We start from the raw sequence: 6,493 nt of genomic DNA, 5'->3' as shown, positions 1-6,493 counted from the left end.
GTTTTGTACCGGCCCGGCTAATCCTCTCAGGGCAGGGCAGGTAAAACAACTAACTAATGTCAAAGCGAAAATCTAAGAAAATCTACAGGACGGTACCAATAGAGATAAAAGACTTTTCACCTACGGACACTAGTAAACATGTAAACCCGTGTAGAGTTGCTTTTGTTTCCTCCAAACTGTAAATCATCGCAGCTCGTTGCTTCGACTTATTATCACTTTTTACCATTTTTGGTCGATTATGTTTAGCAGCTCTTTCCGATTCATGATCACGAATGAAAAATTTATTCAGAAACGAGTTTAGAACTCACAATAAGTGTTCAATTGATTATTTGTCCAGCTGCTGAAAACATAGCATTGCAAACAAAACAGCGATTTGTAAATATTTTCCTCGACGAGTGGCACTAACACATTCGTACGTAAATAGGTCTAAAGCGGAACGGTAGGCTTTCTTATTTCTGGCTTCCCTGCTTTATCGACCCAGTAAAACTTTATCGCACATGCGGTATTTTTAAATCTAACCTGTTTGCTGGTTTCTTGCTGGGTCCCACGACGACGAGGATGGTCGCTTAGCTACCACTTGGTCGTCAACAAGGAGCTGTCTAATTGGAAATTGGTCGATGACGGTTGTTGGTAATGGGCGGGTTGAGGGCGCCAGGCGTTAAACTTTGCCGACGGACGCTGGGGAGGACTCCTGTCGACTCCCTGATATTCCTAGCGGAAAATAAAAAAAAAACGAAAGCTCATATTGATTTACTTTATCGACGTTTATTTTAGGCTTTCGAAAAATAGCCTGGCTTCGAACCCCGTCTACGAAACCTTTAACTGTGAGTTGTATAAATGTGCAAATCGATTTGGATTGCCGTACTTTGAATCTCATGGCGATGAAATCATTTACGGCTTACATTACCCGAGAAAACTCGCAAGCATCAACGCTCGGTAGTGTGAAATGGAAAAAGTAAAAGAGAACGAGAAACAGTACGACGGGAGTATCTCTAGTGTGAGATTTTGGTAGCGGCGTGAACGCCACTTGGAGTATCGCATGCTTTTTGCGAGCGAGTTTAACAACGCTGTGGTCAATAAATGAACCACAATCAGCAATAACCCTGAAACGGAAAATTTACCGCCTACAGGTGAAATTGTGAATGACATCACTGCGAAAAATAAAACAGGGATCACAGAGGTGGGAGATGAATCAGAGTAAGAAGCCAGTTCTTTGCCTCAGGTTTGCCCTTCCACTGTATGTATAATATAATTTGATTGACTAAAAAACGCTGCTCACGCATTTGAAAAGCATCATCAAATGACGTGATGTGGTGGTAATTCAAATTACACACTGAAGGAAAAGAAGGAGTCATACTTTGCGCCAGTCATTCTGTCAATTAAAACAGACATTAGTTTCATTTGGAATGGATCGATGAACACCAAGTGGGAAAGAAACCTGTAATCAACGTTATTAACAGTGACAATGTTAATCCTGATATAAATAAAATTATTTCACCTAAAAAAGCTATGTCATTCATGCAAGCTCCTTAACACATGCTAATGTAGTAAGCCGATTTTACTACGGAACCCTAATCTTTCATCGAGAGAAACAGTGAAAGGGGCAGATATTCCCGTTTTTTTAATCAAATTTCTGGGCAGCAATGCTATACCTATAAGGTCCTTATCTGGTAAGACTGAAAAGCGAAACTCTCGTTACTTCTGAGATCATGCAACATTAAATTTATTGCCTTTTCTAGGACAGCATGACTATTGCCTATTCCGGCCAGAAAAGCTGCCACTACCAAACTATTAAATTTCAACAGTGGATCAGCGAAAAAAGAGTTACAGAGGGTTTTCCAGAATATGAGTTTGTCTCGGATCCCCGAATCTCGAGCTACTAATGAATGCTAGTCAATTGTGAGCACTGACTTTGGAAAATAAAACTCGTTTTAAACCCCAACAAGATGTTCTGTGTTATGACCGATTTTTTCGTGATTTTTATTCGTCATCATGCTTCACTATTTTAGTTTAAGTTTTGATATATATATATACACGCAAAACTTTTCCTTATTACTCTAGAAGCAATAGCGCAAAATTGCCTTTTGGGTAACAAACCTATTACTAAAAAGGCAATAAAATTCTTCCCCAGTCAAGTAACAACACATACTGCCATATATTTAGCACGTGTTACGGGAGTACGACTATCTAATAATGGTCGTTTCAACCACATGCAAGATTTTTTCTGTCGAAAACTGCTCCCTTTCCATCTCAAGCAAAAAAAAAATCACACACCGTCGCATATGTTGCACATGTTACAAGTTTCTTCAATCTCTAATTCATCCGGTGTGCGTGTATTAGTTCGCATACGGAGTAGTGAAAAAATATGACAAGAGCTGCCAAGCAGCATTTTCCCCGTCATAGAGTATGCAAACGTTGATGATTTCAAAGTATTGAAATGCGTCTCGAAATGACATCACGATCTGTAAACTGCGTTAGAGGAAAACAAAAACATTCGCTTTCCTGCAAGATATCTAGAACACATACTCATTGGTTCATGGAAACTCATTTGCACCTGTTTGAAAATACAATAATCGTGCCTATCCAGACAATATTCGCAACTTCGGCAACTCTGGTCAGACAGTATTACATTTTTCCATTTTAAGTAAACACTGGGGGACGAAACGAAAGTGTTTCTAATTAGACATTTGAGGTTGACGGTTGAGATTATGATTATGTGTGGATGAAGGGGACAAAAATGAACCTGATCGTTGCATCAATACAAATGCAGCGAGTGAAGTCTTGTCAACACATGCATTGCGGTGCTTGGCTGTATGTTCTCCTGCAGAAACACATACAAGCGTGTGGCCGTCATAATTTTTATTACTTTTTGTTTGTTACTCTTTGTGTATAATGCGCAGTCATAAGACATAATAAGTTATAAAAAATAGCCCTAAAGTAATAAAATGTTCCCCGTTTGCGTTGGGTATATATATATATATATATATATATATATATATATATATATATATATATATATATATATATATATATATATACGCCTTTACTCAACCGTACTTAACCACCACTTAGCTCCATCATATTTTATTCTAGTTCAACGTGATTCATCATTGGTCGTCATACCTAGAAATTTCAAAGTATAATGAAATTAAATACACAATTATGTATTTCATAACACTTTACCGAAATAATCACTAACCTCTATTGTAATTTATTTCAGGCAATAACGCAGCGGCAGCGGGAAGGATGCTGGAGAAGAAGACCGAGAGAAAAGTGGCTACATCATTGCGTGCGCTTGACCGGGAGGTCGATGCAACCGGCCAAACGATGAAAAAGGTCCTGGCGATAATGGACTTACATGCCAGGAAGCAGCGTCCGTTGGTCTCGAAGCTGCAAGCGATGACGCCCGAATAAGATGGTCAGGTATATTTTCCCGGCAAATCGCGATGTGGCGGTGATGACAAGCCATTTCTCACCCTGGATGGCAACGACTGGCAGGGCACTTCGTATTTTACTTCCTCCACGAAAGAAGTAAATTAGTGAGAAGAGGATGCCACTCTCCTTTTGCTCCGGACTGGCCGTGAACGGGGGAATTTATGTCACAAAGTGCCTGCCGTAAGTTGCGTCGTTCACCAAGAAATACTACCACAACGCCGAAGACGCGGTGTTTTGGGCGCATCTGGCATCGGCCTATTACTCGAAGCAATCGTTGGAGGAGATGGAGCATTTATATTTATTTATATTTATTCACTGGTCTTCGATAAAATCGTACAGACAGTTTTTAATATTAACCTATTCTAGATCTAAAAGCAGTCCTGGTTATACCAAAGTCTTAAATTCAGACACAACATTAAATGAATATCTATGTGGTACCCAAGGTGGCGAGCCCGCCCAACGTATTCAGGTTGCGTCCCATCGAGGATTTCCGGGCAAACCTGAAGCGTAAGATCTACTCCAACAATTTTGTCGCGTAAACCGAGGAGAAATTGATAAATAAAACGAAGAAAGAACTCAAATACATGCCTACTCGCATGTTGTCGTTCGCCATGGCGATTGTTCCGGTTATCTGCCGGTAGGCAGCTCGCAAGAGTGTAGACTTGTTTTGCAGGTAGGCTAACATAATTACCTCCCATCGGAAATTCATCAAACTCAATTTTTTGTCTTAGTTATTTGTTTACCGCTATCCGAAAAAAGTCCTTTTTTTACTGCAAACGTTATTAAACCTCACACTTAGGACATACTCAACACTTGCGATGAAATCTTTCTAGAACCATGGTTCAGAGGCGAAGTAAAAGAATGGCTTTAAAGAATGACTTTAAAAACAGTGTACTTGCGTAACTCTATTAATTTCGATATGCGAATTCATTCTCTTCTTTCCTAAATGAACTCATCACTGCGACCAGAAACATTGATCTTTTGTTATATCGCCCAGGTGTTTGCTTTATTCTCCACTTCTATTATTAGCATTGTATCTCCCAAATGGTCTCGAGAAACGATGCTGGCCTAACAAGCCAGTCATCGTAGGTTCGAGTCTCGGCTCGGGAGAGACTGTTAGTATCAGTAGGATCGTAGCGCTAGCCCCGCAATTGTCCTGTACACCTTAAACAGTCAGCTGCAAAGTCTGTGTATAAATAAACAGAAGGTCAAGTTCCGAATCGGAATGTAGCACAAAGGCTTTGCTTTTTATTATTAGCATTATCTCTGTTGAGAGTAAGTGACCTCGCTGCCTCTCGCCAATATTATCGTCAATTACAATTCCCTGGAGAGGTGTATGACTGCTCTCTGTGTTCCTCTGGCGAGTTTTATTGCAACGAATGGCCTTGATTCTACTAAGATTCGGACCAACATCTACTCGTTTGTCCAAGCGGACTTTGGTACCTTGCGGCTACGAAGCCCCCTTAGTTTTTCATTTACGAAGAACACTGCATAAGCGCAATGAACAATTCATTGACAGTTTCTTAGCGAAATTATTTGAAGGCTCGATTTGAACCGGATTGAATAAAAAAGAGTTCCAATTGTTCCTTGTATTGTAGTATGAATGGTAGGCTAGAAAAAACTCAAAGAGAGATAAAATATATTTTTGGCATATTAGTATATGTAAGTCATCGTAAAAGCGTAAGAGTGGGAGTGCGGGCAGGTATTTAGCTTCTTCGACCTAATCCTTCCTCGCCGCAAGTCATTTATGCCGAAACCATACAATTAACTTAAACTGCTGGAGGTAATCGTTTTGGCGCGAATGCAAATCAAATAATGATGGTGATTGTGGAAGTCCACTGCTTGCTTGTCGCGGAGCGAAATCCATTTATCATCCCTTCTAATGGCGACCGTTCTGCATGCCCGCTGTGTGACGTCGTATAATGACCTTGATGTCCAACAGGCTAAGGAGTCATTAATACACACATACGCACACCTTCGCTAAGCCGTAACTTAGCGGAAGACGATGACGTCGTCAGAGGATAGTGGGCAAAGAGGTCCGAAAACTGCCACTCAGGCGATGCGTTGCATATTTTACCGCGCGGTTCTATTTTCAGCGCGCAATGTAGAGGACATCCGAACGGGCCTTTTAACCTTTCGGCTATTGAAATTTGTTTGGACTTTGGTTCGCCTAGCAAAGCAAAGGAGAATAACTTTCACCGTGAAGTCACCCGGTTTTAATCAGATGGAGGACATCGCGAGACAGTAATCTAATTTATTTAGTATTTTTCATTTCTACTTTCTCAGCTTGAAACTTAAAAAGCGACACCTGCGTGACATCATCATGGTGTTATATTTAGGCTTCCGATTACATGGAGAGTAGTGTTAATCAGCTATTTCTATAGCCATATTCATACAACTATCCCATCACAACACTAACTATACGAAAAGGTAAGGCCTCATGTATAATTTGAACCTAGAAGCTTTTAGTATATACTGAACTAACAAAATTACCACCAGATTTATTTTTATAAGTTTCAATTATCAAGCGAGTGTATAGTATACCTGAACGATGAATGCGTCGTATTATTTCTTCGAGCGAAATAACAAGCTACGTCGAAAATACATATGGGTCATCCCTTCAGGTTACGGAAAAATCCTAAATTTTAGACCTGTTGTCATACTGTAACGAAGGTAGAGATACTAAAGCTTTGGTAGTAAACAAAAAAGCTTGCTCACAGTTGATGAGCAGTTTTAAGACGAAAATTGTGTTCACAGTTCATCGAATGTGAAAGCACAAAAAGCTTACAAACTTCACTATTGTTTAGCAGTGTTGCCAAATTTTACGGTGTTTTTGAACTTTTATTTTATTCTTAAGATAGGCTTGCGAGACAGCTCTACAAATTGGAATTTTATGTTAATTTCCACAAGAAAACGAATCAGTGAATGTGCCAAAATATATGAAACAAGCAATAAACTTTGTTTCAAACCACCATAATAATAACACATTCATGACAGAATGTAACTTGGACATTATCACTGCAACAATTATCAGTAACACGAAAGGATGTTATTTTTC

The sequence above is a fragment of the Wyeomyia smithii genome, chromosome 1, assembly GCF_029784165.1.
Source record: "Wyeomyia smithii strain HCP4-BCI-WySm-NY-G18 chromosome 1, ASM2978416v1, whole genome shotgun sequence".
NCBI lineage: Eukaryota > Metazoa > Arthropoda > Insecta > Diptera > Culicidae > Wyeomyia > Wyeomyia smithii.
Note: the sequence above shows the minus strand (reverse complement) of the source record.